Source organism: Neofelis nebulosa, chromosome 3 (genome assembly GCF_028018385.1).
Source record: "Neofelis nebulosa isolate mNeoNeb1 chromosome 3, mNeoNeb1.pri, whole genome shotgun sequence".
NCBI classification, from domain to species: domain Eukaryota; kingdom Metazoa; phylum Chordata; class Mammalia; order Carnivora; family Felidae; genus Neofelis; species Neofelis nebulosa.
In genome coordinates this window covers 54,741,028-54,760,317 of record NC_080784.1, presented here as the reverse complement: position 1 = coordinate 54,760,317, position 19,290 = coordinate 54,741,028, and the positions used below count along the sequence as shown (strand labels likewise).

The window sequence follows — 19,290 nt, the reverse complement described above, 5'->3', positions numbered from 1 at the left end:
GAGGACACCTTTAGATTGAGAGTGAGGGGATGGAGAACTATTTATCATTCTACTGGAAGCCAAAAGAAAGCTGGAGTAGCCATACTTATATCAGACAAACTAGATTTTAAATTAAAGGCTGTAACAAGAGATGAAGAAGGGTTATATTATCACATATATATATATATTATTATATAATAATCACAGGGTCTATCCATCAGGAAGAGCTAACAATTATAAATGTCTATGCGCCAAATACTGGAGCCCCCAAATATATAAAACAATTACTCATAAACATAAGCAACCTTATTGATAAGAATGTGGTAATTGCAGGGGACTTTAACACCCCACTTACAGAACTGGATAGAACATCTAGACACACGGTCAATAAAGAAACAAGGGCCCTGAATGATACATTGGATCAGATGGACTTGACAGATATATTTAGAACTCTGCACCCCAAAGCAACAGAATATACTTTCTTCTCAAGTGCACATGGAACATTCTCTAAGATAGATCATATACTGGGTCACAAACAGCCCTTCATAAGTTTACAAGAATTGAAATTATACCATGCATACTTTCAGACCACAATGCTATGAAGCTTGAAATCAACCACAGGAAAAAGTGGAAAACCTCCAAAAGCATGGAGGTTAAAGAACACCCTACTAACGAATGAGTGGGTCAACCAGGCAATTAGAGAAGAAATTAAAAAATATATGGAAACAAACAAAAATGAAAATACAACAATCCAAACGCTTTGGGATGCAGCGAAGGCAGTCCTGAGAGGAAAATACATTGCAATCCAGGCCTATCTCCAGAAACAAGAAAAATCCCAAATACAAAATCTAACAGCACACCTAAAGGAAATAGAAGCAGAACAGCAAAGGCAGCCTAAACCCAGCAGAAGAAGAGAAATAATAAAGATCAGAGCAGAAATAAACAATATAGAATCTAAAAAAACTGTAGAGCAGATCAACGAAACCAAGAGTTGGTTTTTTGAAAAAATAAACAAAATTGACAAACCTCTAGCCAGGCTTCTCAAAAAGAAAAGGGAGATGACCCAAATAGATAAAATCATGAATGAAAATGGAATTATTACAACCAATCCCTCAGAGATACAAACAATTATCAGGGAATACTATGAAAAATTATATGCCAACAAATTGGACAACCTGGAAGAAATGGACAAATTCCTAAACACCCACACTCTTCCAAAACTCAATCAGGAGGAAATAGAAAGCTTGAACAGACCCATAACCAGCGAAGAAATTGAATTGGTTATCAAAAATCTCCCACAAATAAGAGTCCAGGTCCAGATGGCTTCCCAGGGGAGTTCTACCAGACGTTTAAACCAGAGATAATACCTATCCTTCTCAAGCTATTCCAAGAAATAGAAAGGGAAGGAAAACTTCCAGACTCATTCTATGAAGCCAGTATTACTTTGATTCCTAAACCAGACAGAGACCCAGTAAAAAAAGAGAACTACAGGCCAATATCCCTGATGAATATGGATGGAAAAATTCTCAATAAGATACTAGCAAATCGAATTCAACAGCATATAAAAAGAATTATTCACCATGATCAAGTGGGATTCATTCCTGGGATGCAGGGCTGGTTCAACATTCGCAAATCAATCAACGTGATACATCACATTAATAAAAAAAAAGAGAAGAACCATATGATCCTGTCAATCGATGCAGAAAAGGCCTTTGACAAAATCCAGCACCTTTCTTTTTTTTTTTAATTTTTTTTTTTTAATTTTTTTAATGTTTTTTATTTATTTTTGGGACAGAGAGAGACAGAGCATGAACGGGCGGGAGAGGGGCAGAGAGAGAGGGAGACACAGAATCGGAAACAGGCTCCAGGCTCCGAGCCATCAGCCCAGAGCCTGATGTGGGGCTCGAACTCACGGACTGCGAGATCGTGACCTGGCTGAAGTCGGACGCTTAACCGACTGCGCCACCCAGGCGCCCCTCCAGCACCTTTCTTAATAAAAACCCTTGAGAAAGTCGGGATAGAAGGAACATACTTAAAGATCATAAAAGCCATTTATGAAAAGCCCACAGCTAACATCATCCTCAATGGGGAAAAACTGAGCGCTTTTTCCCTGAGATCAGGAACACGACAGGGATGCCCACTGTCATCGCTGTTGTTTAATATAGTGCTGGAATTTCTAGCATCAGCAATCAGACAACAAAAGGAAATCAAAGGCATCAAAATTGGCAAAGATGAAGTCAAGCTTTCGCTTTTTGCAGATGACATGATATTATACATGGAAAATCCGATAGACTCCACCAAAAGTCTGCTAGAACTGATACATGAATTCAGCAAAGTTGCACGATACAAAATCAATGTACAGAAATCAGTTGCATTCTTATACACTAACAATGAAGCAACAGAAAGACAAATAAAGAAACTGATCCCATTCACAATTGCACCAAGAAGCATAAAATACCTAGGAATAAATCTAACCAAAGATGTAAAAGATCTGTACGCTGAAAACTATAGAAAGCTTATGCAGGTAATTGAAGAAGATATAAAGAAATGGAAAGACATTCCCTGCTCATGGATTGGAAGAATAAATATTGTCAAAATGTCAATACTACCCAAAGCTATCTACACATTCAATGCAATCCCAATCAAAATTGCACCAGCATTCTTCTCGAAACTAGAACAAGCCATCCAAAAATTCATATGGAACCACAAAAGGCCCCGAATAGCCAAAGTAATTTTGAAGAAGAAGACCAAAGCAAGAGGCATCACAATCCCAGACTTTAGCCTCTACTACAAAGCTGTCATCATCAAGACAGCATGGTATTGGCACAAAAACAGACACATAGATCAATGGAATAGAATAGAAACTCCAGAACTAGATGCACAAAAGTATGGCCAACGCATCTTTGACAAAGCAGGAAAGAACATCCAAAGGGAAAAAGACAGTCTCTTTAACAAATGGTGCTGGGAGAACTGGACAGCAACATGCAGAAGGTTGAAACTAGACCACTTTCTCACACCATTCACAAAAATAAACTCAAAATGGATAAAGGACCTGAATGTGAGACAGGAAACCATCAAAACCTTAGAGGAGAAAGCAGGAAAAGACCTCTCTGACCTCAGCCGTAGCAATCTCTTACTCGGCACATCCCCAAAGGCAAGGGAATTAAAAGCAAAAGTGAATTACTGGGACCTTATGAAGATAAAAAGCTTCTGCACAGCAAAGGAAACAACCAACAAAACTAAAAGGCAACCAACGGAATGGGAAAAGATATTTGCAAATGACATATCGGACAAAGGGCTAGTATCCAAAATCTATAAAGAGCTCACCAAACTCCACACCCGAAAAACAAATAACCCAGTGAAGAAATGGGCAGAAAACATGAATAGACACTTGTCTAAAGAAGATATCCGGATGGCCAACAGGCACATGAAAAGATGTTCAACGTCGCTCCTTATCAGGGAAATACAAATCAAAACCACACTCAGCTATCACCTCACGCCAGTCAGAGTGGCCAAAATGAACAAATCAGGAGACTATAGATGCTGGAGAGGATGTGGAGAAACGGGAACCCTCTTGCACTGTTGGTGGGAATGCAAATTGGTGCAGCCACTCTGGAAAGCAGTGTGGAGGTTCCTCAGAAAATTAAAAACAGACCTACCCTATGACCCAGCAATAGCACTGCTAGGAATTTACCCAAGGGATACAGGAGTACTGATGCATAGGGGCACTTGTACTCCAATGTTTATAGCAGCACTCTCAACAATAGCCAAATTATGGAAAGAGCTTAAATGTCCATCAACTGATGAATGGATAAAGAAATTGTGGTTTATATACACAAAGGAATACTACGTGGCAATGAGAAAGAATGAAATATGGCCTTTTGTAGCAACATGGATGGAACTGGAGAGTGTGATAAGTGAAATAAGCCATACAGAGAAAGACAGATACCATATGTTTTCACTCTTATGTGGATCCTGAGAAACTTAACAGAAACCCATGGGGGAGGGGAAGGAAAGAAAAAAAAAAAAAAGAGGTTAGAGTGGGAGAGAGCCAAAGCATAAGAGACTCTTAAAAACTGAGAACAAACTGAGGGTTGATGGGGGGTGGGAGGGAGGGGAGGGTGGGTGATGGGTATTGAGGAGGGCACCTTTTGGGATGAGCACTGGGTGTTGTATGGAAACCAATTTAACAATAAATTTCATATATTGAAAAAAAATAAATAAAAAATAAAAATAAATAAAAATACACCTGTTTTAGGAAACTAAAAAAAAAAAACAGTCATAGCAAACACTAGGATTTGTTAGGTATTTATGATAAATCAATATTCTAGACACTTTGCTTACAGAGACTTTTTAGCCTCAAAAAGTTATTCAAGGTAAGTATAACTTTTATTCCCATTTTTCAGATGAGGAAACTAAGACACAGAGCTATTTCACTGCTTACTCATGGATCATATATTACTCTGTTTAAATGAGTTGTTCCATTTTCAAATAAAGACATAAAAGTTCTCTCCTAATCAAAAACTCTGCCTTGAATTGTTAACCTTTTTATAAATTACCTGTGTTCTCCTAAACCAGACAGCTTCTAAGTAGAAAGATAACTCATTTAGATACTATTATATGTACAATGAACAGTTTTTATAAAACATTTATGGATCTCTGAGAACATAGAAACTCTTTGGATTTCATGTACATGTAAATTTATATAAAATTAACAACCTTAAATATTATACGTTGCAAGAAAATCCATAGTCCCTGGCTTTCAATAGTAAAGATCATATTTATGCAATGTACTTATAATAGTTTTCTATTGCTGCATAACAAATTTTGCAAAAGTAGTAGCTTAAAACAACACACTTTTTTTTTTTTTTTACTGAAGTCTGAAATGGGTTTGCCCCGGGGCTGAAATCAAGAGCGCTGCTCCCTCTGGAACTCTAGGGGAGTCCGTTCCTTTGTCTTTTCCAGCTTCTAGGAATCATTAGCACTCCCAGGCTTTTTGACCCATCCCTGCTTCTTCAAAACCAGTAATGAAGTTCTTCCGATCTCTCTTTTACTCTGACCCTATATTCTGCGGTCACGTCTCTTCTCTGATTCTGAACCCCCTGCTTTCCTTCTACGAAGACCTTGGTGATTACACTGAATATCCTGGCTAATGCAGGATAATCTTCCTATCTCAAGACCCTTAACTTAATCATATCTGCAAAATCCTTTTGTCATGTAAAGTAGCACAGGCACAGGTTTGGGGATTAGGACATGGACATTTTCAGGGTGAATTTTTATGTCTATAAGCAACGAATGTTAATTCACTGATTTCGCAAATACTTACTGAGCCCTAAACATGTCCCAGGCATTATTCCGGGTATGGGAATAGCACCAAACAAAAGGTCAAATTCTGTCCCCTCCTGGAGTTTACAGTCGGGTGAGGAATACAGAAAATAAGCAAAACTAAATACCAAATATGTAATACATCAGATGGTGATAGTGTTCTGAAGAAAAGTTACATGGCGGAGTACAGAGAGTTAAGAGGATTCCATTGTAAATATAGATATAGATATATCTATATAAATATAGATATGGATAATTATCTCACAAGCAAAAATCCCAAGGTACCAAGGGCTTCAGGCAGGAGCACATCAGGTGTGTGAGTGGCCACACAGTGAAAAAAGGTGAGAGTAACAGGATATGAGGTGTGGGGAATGAATAAGGATATTTATTTAATAAATAGGGAGCTGGACTTTGCAGCACACCTCGGTGAGTTTGCCTAGTTAGTGGTGATTCTCAGTGAAATGACATCTTGGTAATAAGCAGTATTGTAACAAAGATGGCTTGGATTTTAGCAGGTCTGTTATGGCTGTTGTTATGAAAACAGAGGAAGGAAGAGGATAAATTGAAGACTAGAGACCAGTAAAATAATCCAAGATAGGGACACCGTAAGTTGAAAATGAAAAGAGAAGAGAGGCAGAGAGAAGAGAGGAGCGTGTGTGTGTGCGTATTTGGTGACAGAGGCTCAGGTGCTAGAGTCTGGATCAAGAGCTCATCTGTAATTGTTAGGTATATATATCCATTATTTTTACAAGCAACTTAATCATGTGAATTGTTTATTGAAATGGCATATGATTTCAATAAATTAAATTTTTCCTCCTACAGAGCTTAACATTTTTTTTGCCAAGTATTAAAAGTTAACAAATTAAAAGGCTCTATTTCACTCTATTTTTGACATCATGTTTTCAAATTATTAGGCCATTTAATAATTTTTCTACTTGTGTCTATGTTGCAATATGTTTTGTGTCAAACAGTATATCACTTCAATTTCTATAAAACAGTCTACATTTTTTGTCAATTTCATTTATTTAGCTTATTGGCTCTCATTTTGATAGGGTGTCAAATTTTTTATTTTAATAGCTAAATATTGTTTTCTTTGTAAAACTAAAAATGTATTGCCAACTCTGGTAAAACATCACTTAGTAAAGCCAAATTTCTTATTAAAAATTATTTTATTTTGGGGTAAATTATTTTACGTCTGGGTAGCTCGGTTGGTTAAGTGTCCAACTCTTGATTCTGGCTCAGGTCATGATCCCAGGGTCGTGAGATCAAACTCCACATCAGGCTCTGTGCTGAGCCTGGAGACTGCTTAGGATTCTCTCTCTCTCTCTGTCTTTCTCTCTGTCTCTCTCTGCCCATCTATCCCACTCACACTCTCTCTCTAAAAAATAAATAAAATAAATTTTAAAAAATTAAAAAAGAGGAAAGATAAATGATAGATAGATAGATAGATAGTAGATAGATAGATAGATAGATAGATGAGAAGGTTATACAGTGTCTACCTGGCTTATCTCCCTGAGCACATGGACCATGAAAGCCCACTGCTGACGGGTAAGACGTTCAAATTCCCTGACAATGTCATGCTGAAACAAATCACATGTAAGACCACACAGACATGATGATTCTTAACGATCTGGAGACGTCACAGCCGTCAGCTTTTTGATTCCTGCAGTTTAGACACCAGACACAGAAGGGAGCAACGTTAGCTTATTTGCTCCATACTGTGGAAGCTGTCACCTCATGGAAGACAGAAATGTCATGCTCACCGAGCAATACAGATTCAGGAGGAAAGTAAACGTTGATGTTTGCAGTCACCTAGGTGTAAGATTTGTTTCACTGTTTCCAACTGTGTTAATCCTTTTTATTCTTTTGGTGAGCTCTTCCAGAATTAACTACTTCTGCTTGTAGGCGATGAAATGCGTAAGGAACCCACATCAAACGTTGGCACAGTTATGAGCATGGCCTTTCCCTTTACTTGAACTCAGTATTAAGACTTTGTTTTTTATATTCCAGTCCCAGAAATGATTTCCACTATAGAAGTTACCTGCAAGCCATCCTATGCTTTCTAGAAGTTGCCTACAACCATGCTCTAGCTTCTCCAAGACACTACACAGTGTCTCCAAGACACTACATATTTAATACATTAAATATGTATTAAACTAAGAGGCATTCTCTCAAATGAGTTGAAATGCATTTTATTTTTAGACAACCTACATGGCATGTTTTTCTTTTCTTAAAAACAATGCCTCTGCTCCAAATAAATCAAGGTCAAAATCACTGAAGAGCTCAAGATGGCATCAGTCCCATTTGTCTAAGCCCTGGTGGTGTGTGAGGAGCAGCAGCCAGTTATGACAACAGGCGATACATCCAAATTAATGGCCAAATTCATGAACATTTTTCCATTTCTAAACCATCCTTAAAGAAAATCATATATGGGGTCACACATCCTCACCATAGTCCAGAAGAACGATCGTGCTATCTGGATTCATGTTTTCACCAGTTAAAAAAAAAAAGAAAAAAAAAGGTCATTTTTTTTTTTGAAATTTGCAAGGATACACTTAATTTGTTCCATAGCCCCTGCCATAAAAGGTTTTCCTCTGGCCTCTGTTCTTCAAGTCTGCCTTTGATTGATTTCATGTAATATTTTATGTGCTTCTTGTAGGCTTCTTATGTGAAACTGGTTTCCTGAAAGTGATGGTTCACGACAGTATCAGCACCGGTGACTACCAACCTTTCAGCCTTCAGCGGAGCCATTTCCACGAATGAGCAAGTCATTCATGTTACCTTCTGTCCTACTGAGCATCTTCCCCTCCACCTCTAGACACAGCCCTCCGCGATCTCCCGGATCTTGTAGAAGTCGGAGAACATCTCATTACCGCTGATGAGGTCCCAGGAGATGATCGTGATCGCAGACGGAGAGACAAGAGGGTGGCATGGGCTTGGCAGGAGCCAGGAGCCTTGAGCAGAGTGCACCCAGAGCTGCACTCGCTGAGAGCGCGGAGAGGCCAGAGCAGTGAGTTTTTGTTTTTGTTTCTGTTTTGTTTTTAACTCTAAGGTAACTGAAGAGGTAAAAGGAAAAAAAAAATTGAAACAAGCAATGATCTATAGAAAGTCAAGGTAACATAGTAAATTTTTTAAAAATGTTTATTTATTTTTGAAAGAGAGAGACAGAGCACCAGTGGGAGAGGAGCAGAGAGAGGGAGACACAGAATCCGAAGCAGGCTCCAGGCTCCCAGCTGTCAGCACAGAGTCCGATGTGGGGCTCGAACACCAGCTGTGAGATCATAACCTGATCATGGTTAATTTTTTACCTAATCAAAGGAGAATGCTATGAGTCAACACATTTTTTTAAACATAACAAAAGCTACAATCGTCCAAAACAAGGTATATCTCATAGGATCAAACCATCATGTTCTAATTTGAAAGAGCAGGTGTGTGGAGTGCAGGGTGGCTAAGGCATAACCATGCCAAATATCAGAGCTGAAGAAAAAATAAAACTGCGTATATACTTCCTTTTTGTCAGAAATAGATGTTTTGTGTGGAAAAAAAACAGATGCTGGTTCAAGCCTTTAGGCACTAGCTGTAAAGAGCTGAATATAAATAAGTCACCAGATGCAGAAACCTTTTGCGGTTTCCTTGCTAATAGACTGGCATCCTCCTGAAAGGAGTAAGGAGATGGACTCAGGATGGTTGATGAGAAAGTACCAAGAGTGACAAGATCACAGCTGCCTGATGTCCTGGCTCTCCCCTCGGCCCCCTTCCTTATGGATTTTTTTAGTTGATTTATTTATTTTGAGAGACAGAGGGAGAGTGAAAAGGAGCAGGGGAGGGGGAGAGAGAAAGGGAGAGAGAGAATCCCAAGCAGGTTCTGCACTATCAGTCCAGAGCCCCATGTGGGGCTTGAACTCATGGACTGTGAGATCATGACCTGAGCAGAAATCAAGAGTCAGAGGCTTAACAGATGGAGCCCACCTAGGCGCCCCCTTCCTTATGGAATTCTAAAGCAAAAGCGTAAGCAGTTACAATCCCCAGAAATTATGAATCTTATTCACATCTAGAATGATAAGGAACTATGTTTTGAAAAATGAGAACATTTGGCAAGATGCTTGTCTGTGATATGAAGCAAATCTAAGATAATATAGGTTTTCTACAACAAGACCTGAAGGGTGTGATAAAAATTTCAAAAATACAAAAGAGACAAGAAAAATTAGGGAATATAGCACTGAAAGGAATAGAAAAAAGACCCACTGTGAATAGCAACTCTGTAAAAAGACAACACAACACGTGCGAACCTGGAGATCTAGAAGATGGATTTGGGAAAACAGTTCCAAATTAAATTAAAACAGCCAATAATACATAGAGAGATTAGAGACAGAATCATCACTGTGGGTCAGAATAAAGACTGCATGTATATGTAGTACCAAACCTAGTTAAATACAGCTCCCAGACTAGTCATAGCTAAACCGGTGTCTAGAAAAAGCCACAGTCATTTAGAGTTGAGTCCCATCAAATGCATCACTAAGGTTACGAGGACAATCTTGCCATCTTGAAAGTGCATGACATATCAGAGTCCGTTCATTCTTTGCTCTTCTATAAGATACTGCACACACTTTTTTCTCTTCCTTACTCTTGAAAATAGGGTATTAGTTAGCAATACATTACTTGAATTAAGAAATATAGCGGTGAAGAATCAGAAAAAAAAAATAGATGATCAAAATGAGCCAGTAGAATTAGGCAGGGAGGATCAGGGAGAGTTAAATTTATATTCATAGCATAGATTGTCGCCAAGACTGACATAGAAAATAAAATGAAAAGCCTTCTACTGAAGTCTAACCACTGTCAATACATTTAACAGAGTAGCTGTAGATTACTTAGCTGATCACAGTCCAGAGTTTGGATGTGAGATTTTCAGGAAAAAGAACACAACTTTGTCAAGATGCTAATGAATTATTTGGTACAGAGTATTAAAAGACCAACAAGAATCTGGTTAGTTTACAGTTCCACCCATTTTCCACTTATGTGCTGTTTCTTGCAACAAGTTGACGTGCAGATAAATATTTACCTCTCTACTATAGTGTAAAGGTTATAATCAAATATAATTCTGTGATCTCCCAGATTTTATATTGGCTCTAAATTGTTTAAAATGTATGAAATTTAAGAGGTAATGGAATGCATTTAATTTAGAAAGTAGCATGTAAGATATATGTAAGATTATATTAGTAAAAGGGAAGTTAAAAAAAACTAGTATGAAATTATTTTGTAATTCACCAAAGATATTGAGTTTCTAATCAAGATCTAAACACAACTTAGGAATTCAATATCCAAAGATTAAGAAGGCATTATTTATTTAACAATTATCAAATACTTTTGATAGGTCATATATAATATCACTACTGTTCTTGGTAGTGTGCATATTGCAGTGAATAAAGCAGACAAAATTTCTGGTTTGTGGAGCTCAAATTCTAGCAAGAGGAACAAAGGTCTGCAACATGAGCAGACGATTGGCCCATAGATAGTGGGTCTCAAATGTGGTTAGTTTTGCTCCAGATGGGGACAACTTACAGAGTGAGAAACAAAGGAGTTGAGTAAACATGCAAGCAAAAATAAAAAGCAAGGTTGGGCCATGTCATTTAAATTGTAGTGGGTAGATAGGGAATGGATGACATATACAGGCAAAGGTTGTTTAAATGTTAATAGGATCCATGGATTATAAATTTTGATGGAGTTGAGTAGTTTATGGATTTGATGTAGTAAAGAGAGAATTCTGCCCTTAGGAAGCAGTGTGCAGTAAAACCATGCACACACACACACACACCACACGCACGCACACGCACACACGCGCGCGCGTGCGCACACTCACGCTGACAGGCACACAAAGCCTAAATACAGCAATTCAGGATGGTACTCTGAGAACCTTGCTTAACACAGTTGGAATGTCAGTAAGTAAAGAACATGAGAACAGTTTAAAACAGCACTACTGAAGGAAGACTGGAAGAGTTCACATCATCAAATTAAAGAACTTTTGAAAGACAAAAGGCATATGGAATCATAGTATTATAACAAAAATTTTCTAGTCAGACTTGGAAGCCACTGTCTGTTCAGAATGTCAGAAAGCTGCAGAGAAAGAAAGGTAGGAAAAAATAGGAATGATGGTAATCTGTACGCTGAATATCTGTAATCTGTTAATGCTATATACTCGCTCCCAGCGTGAATGAAAAATATATACTTCATGCTAAAAGTAAGGAATAGTTTTGGAGATTTAGGACTGTCTGCAAGGTCAATGTCAGGACACTTAATGAGGGCATTGTACCTTGCTGAATAATCTTCAATTTGGCATTTGAAAGGATTCCTTATTCTGTCGTTTTTCTATTCTCTGTGAAAGAGATCATTGTTTTTGTGTGCATTCAATGAGCCCTTCAACTTTTTATTGCAAAATATAGAAACCTAATAGGTAAATCTTGATAGAAATAATCCTTTCAAGTTACCTACATTAAACCAATGCATCCTTTATTTGTAAACTAGGAGAGACAACTATGACCAGACATGTGAGAAAACCTGAAAAATAACAAACAGAACAACCAAAGTGGCAGCAATTAGCATTTAACACTGAATGTAATGGAAATAAATCAGAAATTTTTAAAAATTCCACTGAATACATTCTAAGATTTACTGTATACGCAAACATCAAGAAGTGTTTTTAAGTGGACCAAAAACATGTACAAGAATGCTCACAGAAGCTTTATTTAAAATTGCCCTAAACTGGAAATAACCCAAATTGCTTACATTAATAGAAAGGAAAAACAAAGTATAAAATTTGCACAATGGAATTCTGTGCAACAGCCATAAAGTAAAACAATAACAACAAAAAGAACTAACTACATATGATAATAGAATGCATTTCATGGACAAAATTGGGAGTGAAAGAAGTCAGAAAAAGACTGCACAATGTTTGATTTCAGTCATGTAAAATTCAAAGTTGGGCAGAACCCATCTACTATAATAGATATTTGAGCTGTGATTACCTTCGGAGGTATTAGGTACTCAGAGGGAAAGAGAATGTTAGATTACATAGATAAAGATACAGATGATATAGATGATATTGATTAGATACAGACAAATAGATATAGGTATAGGTATAGATGATAGATATAGATAGAGATGATGATATAGATATAGATATGGTATAGATATAGATATAGATATAGATAGATATAGATATAGATATAGGCATAGTTATAGTATAGATAGATAGATCTATATGTCTATATAGATATCTACATATAATTAATCTATTTGCTTAGATTATATATCACTGGGGAAATCAAAACAATCAAAAGGTATTCTCAACATCGTCTATTAATGTCTGTACCAAACAATTCTACCCTGTCTCCAGTAATTATAGAAGTAATTGTGCTCAAATATAAAGCCAAATTTCCAAGTGTCTGTTGGATTTCATTCCCTCTGGCTTACTCAGAAACATCATTTCAATACCCATCACCAGGAGGGCACCCACCTGTTGGGAGGAGCACTGGGTGTTGTATGGAAACCAATTTGACAATAAATTTCATATTAAAAAAAAAACCTTTTTAACAGTGAAAAAAATAGAGATAATGTTAAAAAAAAAAACATCGTTTCAGCCATTCTCTCTTCTCTATCCCTTCCTCAGTCATTTCCCACTCTCAATTAGATAATTAACCATATTGATTCTTTCTCTATCTCATGAAAATCCTTCCTTGATCCCAATCCCCCTTCCTGTCTGGATCAATTTTATTCCCATTTGCACTTAAGGTCTTTGAATTATTTTTCTATACTCATAATCTCCAAGACCTCATTTCCTAACATCTCTTAAATTCACTTCAGTAATGCTTTCTCCTTGATTATGCCACTGACACAGTTCTTGTCAGTATCATCAATGATTTCCATTTGCTAAATTAAAATATCAATTTCCAATCTTCATCATACCTGATTTGTTAGAGATTTTGACAGGATTTTGTTCACTCTCTTCTCTTTGAAATGCTTTGGTAATGATTGTCTTTGACAAACAACTCACTTTACCCCCTACTTCACTGGTCACTCCTTCTGAGTATTCTTAGCTGGTTACTGTATCCTAAATCTATTCACCTAGATTTTTCCCAGTTTTAAAAAAAAAAATTTAAGTTTATTAATTTATTTTTGAGAGAAACACGGAGAGTGAGCAGGGGAGGGGCAAAGAGAGAGGGAGAGAGAAAATCCCAAGTAGGTTCTGCACTGTCAGCACAGAACCCAATGCAGGCTTTGAACTCACACACCGTAAGGTCATGACCTGAGCTGAAACCAAGAATCTGATGCTTAACTGACTGAGCCACCCAGGCATCCCTTATTTTTTTTAATGACCACATTTGACATTTAACGTTTTATGAGTTTAAACTGTAAAGTGTGCTACTTTTGCACATACGTTGTAATAAGATTGCTAATGTAGTGGTATTTATCTCATTCCATACTTGTAGTACAATATTATTATTTATATTTGTTATACTGTGCATTATATTTCTATGACTTATTTACCACTCATTACAATTTTGCACCCTTACATACTATCAATCTTATCTCTCCCATCCCCGGTAACTACCATTTTACTTTCTGTTTTTCACAGGTTTAGTGTTTTAGATTCCACGTAAGTTATATCATACTGTACTTGTCATTCTCTGTCTGACTTATATCACTTAGAATAATATGTCCAAGATCCACCCACGCTGCCACAAATGGAAATGTGTTCTCCTTTCTCATGGCTGAATAATATTCCATGGTGTATATGTACTCCATATTTTTTATCCTTTCATCTGTTGATGGGCATTTGAGCTGTTTCCATATCTCGGTTATTGTTTCAGTGTCTGATTTATTTCAAGTAAGTTTTTTTGAATGGTGTAGCTTGTGTCTAATTCCATTATCCTGCGTGTGTTTTTTCAGTATTCTCAGCACCATTTATTGAAAACACTATCTTTTCCTCATTGGGTATTCTTGGCCCCTTTGTCCGATATCAGCTGTCTGTCTGTATATGACCATTTAATTCTCAGCTCTCTATTCTGTTCTATTGGTTGATGTGTCTATTTTTCTTCAAGTACATTACTCCTTTAATACTATGGCTTTGCAGTGTAATTTGAAATCTGAACGTATGATAGCTCCAGCATTGTCCTTTTTTCTCAGGCTTGCTTTAGGTACTCATAGTCTTTTGTGATTCACATGAATTTTAGAATTGTCTCTTCTATTTCTGTGAAGAATGCCTTTGCTATTTGGTTGGAGACTGTGTTTAATCTGTAGATGGCTTTGGGTAGTATGGCCATTTTAACAATATTAATTCTTCTGATCCATGAATACAGAATGTCTTCATTTGTTTGTGTCTTCTTCAATTACTTTCAGCACAATTTTGTATTTCCATTGTACAGAACTTTAATACCCTTGGTTAAATTTATTCCTAAGTATTTTATCATTTTCGATGCATGTTGTTATTGTGATGCATGTATCCTACTGTATATAGGATAGTTTTGTTACTTTTTCAGATGTTTCATCATTACTGTAAAGGAATGCAACTAATCGCTGTATGTTGATTTTGCATCCTGTCTCTTTAGCAAAATAATTGATTAATTCCAACAGTTTTTTGAGTGACTCTTTGGCATTTTCTATACATAATATCATATCATCAGCAAATAGCAACAATGTTACTTTTTCCTTTCGGATTTGGATACTTTTTATTCCCGTTTTGCCTAAATGCTCCAGCTAGGACTTCTGATACTGTATTAAATAGGAATGGTGAAAGTGGACATCCTTGCCTTGTTCTTGATCTTAGAGGAAAAGCTTTCAGTATTTCTTCCATTGAGTATAACACCATTACTAGATTTAGTAATTATGCCCTTAATTATGTTGAGGTATATTCCTTCTATACCCAACCTGTGAAGGATTTTTATCATGAAAAGATGTATTTTGTCAAATGTTGTTCTGCATCTATTGAGATGATTCTGTGGTTTTTTTTATCTTTCATTTTATTGATATGATATATTACATTTATTGATTTTTGTATATTGAAACATCCTTGCATCCCAGGGATAAATCCCACTTGGCCGTGATGTACAATCCTTTCATCGTGTTCTTGAACTCAGTTTGCTAAAATATTGTTGAAACTTTTTGTGTCTATATTCATCAGGGATATTTGTCTGTAGTTTTCTTTTATTGTGGTGTCCTTATTTGGTTTTGGTATCAGATAATGCCAGCCTCATAAATGACTTTGGACTTCCATATTCCCTCCTCTTCGGTATTATGGAAGAGTTTGAGGGGGCTTGATATTAATTTTTCTTTAATTCCTCTTTAAGTGTTCATTCTTCCTCACTGAAGCCTCTGGTTCCAGAGTTTTCTGTGTTGGGAATTTTTAAATTACTGAGTCAATATTTTTACTCATTGTTGGTCCATTTAGATTTCCCATTTTCTTCTGATTCAGTCTTAGTAGATCATGTATTCCTAGAATGTATCCATTTCTTCTAGCTTATATAATTTCTCACCATATAATTGTTCATAGTAATGTCTTATGATTCCATGTACTTCTGAAGTATCAGATGTTAACATCTCCTTTTTCATTTCTAATTGTGTTGGAATCTTCTCTCATTTTTTCTTTGTTAGTATAGTTAAAGCTCTGTCAATTTTGATTATCTTTTCAAAGAATCTTCTCTTAGTTGATCTTTTGTATTATTTTTCTTGTCTCTATTTCCTTTATTGCCACTCTGATATCTATTATTTCCTTCCTTCAGCTAGCGTGAGGCTTAATTGGTTCTTCTTTTTCTACTTACCTGAGGTACAAATTTAGGTTGTTTATTTGTGATCTTTCCAATATCTTAATATATTTATTTATTTCTATTAACTTTTCCCCAAAACTGCTTTTGCTGCTTCCCACAATAACGAATATGCTGTATTTCCATGTTAATTTGTTTTGAGATAATTTTTGAATTCCCTTCTAGTTTCTTCTTTTATTCAATGATTGTTTAGAAGTGTACTGTTTAGTTTAATCAGAGTGTGATATCCTCTCACTTTCCTTTTGTTGATGATTTTTAGTTTCATACTATTGTGATCAGTCAATATTAGTTCAATCCTTTTAAATTGCTAATATTTGTTTTGTGACCTCTCATATGACCTATCCTGGAGAATATTCCATATGCACTTGGGAAGAATGTATGTTCTTCTTTATATGTTCTTTGTATGTCTTTTAAATCATTTTTTTTTCCTAAAGTGTGGTTCAATTCCAATGTTTTATTCTTATTTTCTGTCTGGATGACCTATCCGCTGCTGACAGTGGAGTCCTCTAATATTGTTACATTGTTATCTATTTCTTCCCTGAAGTCTGTTATTTGCTTAATATATTTTGAAGCTGTGGTTTCAGGAGTGTATATATTTACAATTGCCTTATCTTTTTTGAGGTACTGACCTCTTTGTCATTATATAATCACCTCTGTCTCCTGTTACCCCTTTTGGCTTAAAGTCCATTTGGTCTGATATAAATATGGCTTTGCCTTCCTCCTTTTGGTTTCCATATGGTTGAAATATCATCTTCCATTCTTTCACTTTGAGCCATTTGTGTCTTCAGGGATGAAATGAGTTTTCCGTAGGCACCATGTAGTCTGGTCTTGCATTTGTATCCATCCATGGACTCTGTGCATTTTGATTGGTGAGTTTAATCCATTTACATTATAGTGAGTATTGATATTTAAGGATTTACTACTAAATCTCACAGTATTAAATTACAGTGATTTTGCGCAGTGTTTTACGAAAAACTGCCTCTGTTGCCACAAGAAGTGAAAAACCTTTCTTGTTTAAGTAAGGTTTTGTTTACTTTGATTGTAACCATTGAACCAGTTGGTAATTAGGAGCCTTCCTTTGACCTTCCAGAAGGTGGCGATATAGCACAAGTTTTTTGGTTTCTCTTAGGCATGGCACACAGCCTCTAAGATTGGGAGCACCTACGTTTAAAAATAAAAATGGCACAGAAAGACAAAAAAGAGGAGGGTGGCAGCAGAGTGGGAGGTGGTGTGCTTTTGGCCCAGTAGGGGGATCCTTGAGTGGGGTGTCCCCGGGGGCGTGTGAGCTCTCTGCCCTCTTTCCAGAAATTGAGGCAGTCGACAGGATGTTATTTCCTTGAGTTCTTTTTGTCTGCCTTCTTCCTTTCCCTTTCCTTCACCTTCAATCACTGAGGTTTCTCCCCAGGGACAGCAAATGGGTTCCTCCGTCTGCAGCACTCAGAGCGGGGCAGACCCCCCACCCTCTGCTTTCACATTCCACTTCCTCTGGCAGAAAGGTCATGATTGGCATGTTGCCTGACCTGCCACTGTCACATCTGCCAATGCTCCTCCTACTCTGCAGTTTCCTTCAGGATCCAAAGTACCCAGTTTTGTGGACACCGCTGGATGGAACTCCTGGCTGTCTTGGTGTACTGTGCACAGGTGCTTTTTGTTTGTTTGTTTGTTTATGATTAAATGATTAGCTGTATATCAAAAAGGATAGAGAAAAAGAACAACTCATGGCACCATCATGCTGATGTCACCCGGTCCATTTTTGACTCTCTTCTGGTTTCTATTTATCGTTTTTGTTCCTTACCACACTTCCTCCTTCCCTTTGTGATCTCATGGCTAATTAATGACATCAACGTGCTGGCCACCTGTACCTCCAGTCTATTATCTCACCTCAACCCATATCTACATAGAACTGCATGTTGGATGCTTCACAGTTAACCTGTCTAAAACTGAACCTCGTCATATTTCTTCCCATATCTGTACCACTCACTTTGGATTTAGGCCACGTTATCTTTTCAGGTGTGTCAGACTAAAAGTCTGAAATTTTTCTTGACTTCCCTTTTATTTTATCTCTCAACCACTTTTAATCAACAGGCAGATATTGTGCGATATCAAGCAGTCATATTTATAAAAAATCAATCTGCCCGAGAGTGGAGGTATTTTGACAAGAAGAAGGAATAACAGTATAACTAAAGCCAGGAAAATCAGTCACCTATTGCATACATTCAGGCAAAAATAACAGTATTTCTACAACTTGATAAAAATATCTGCTAAAAAAAATACCTGTAACTAACGACATACTTAATCGTCCAAAGTTAGGAGCGTTTCCCAATAAGACGCAGAACAGGGCAAGGGTGTTCCTGCCTACACTTCTTTTCAACATTGTACTGGAAATCTTACCTAATGCAATGCAAGAAAAGTAAGGCAAATAAATGGTATATGGATTTGAAAGGAAGAAACTAAAATTTTGTTTACAGATGACATGATGCCCATGTAGAAAATCCAAACAAATTGACCCTAAAAAATATCCTAGAATTAACAATATGTGATTATCTTATACCAACGTTGCAGGATACAAAGCTAATATATAAAATAAATTGATTGCCTACGCGCTAGAAATGAACAATTGTAGTTGCAATTAAAAACACAATATTATTTATATTAGCAACCCAAAAATCTAAGTACAAAAGTGTAAATCAAAATATAAAAGGTATATATGAGGAAAACTCTGAAGAAATAAATCAAAGAACAGCTAGTAAGTAAAGAAATATTTCACGTTCATAAATAGGAAGTCCCCATAATGTCATCAAGATATTAGTTCTTCCCAACATGATCTATATGTTCAATACATACCAATCAAAATATCAGCAAATTATTTTGTTGATATTGACAAAGTGATTCTCAAGTTTATATGGGGCAAAAGATCAGAATGTCGTCAATAATATTGCTATAACTTTGTGTGGTGACAGACGATAACCTGACTTATTATGGAGATAGTTTTGTAATGTATAAAATATATAAAAATATCAAATCACCATAACATTTATCTAAAACGAATAGGACATTGTCTGTCTATTGTTATACTTCAATTGAAAATGCGAATTATGTTGATTAGAATCTTACTGAAAGATGTCTTCACCCATATATTTTTTTCAAAAGATATTCTTTATATTACCTTTAT

At 36.6% G+C, this 19,290-nt stretch overlaps 1 pseudogene; it reads right to left on the bottom strand.

Annotated features, from left to right (window-relative positions):
* Nucleotides 1-7,686: 7,686 nt before the first annotated feature.
* LOC131507973 (translationally-controlled tumor protein-like) lies at nt 7,687-8,184 on the bottom strand (annotated as a pseudogene).
* Between the last annotated feature and the right edge of the window lie 11,106 nt (nt 8,185-19,290).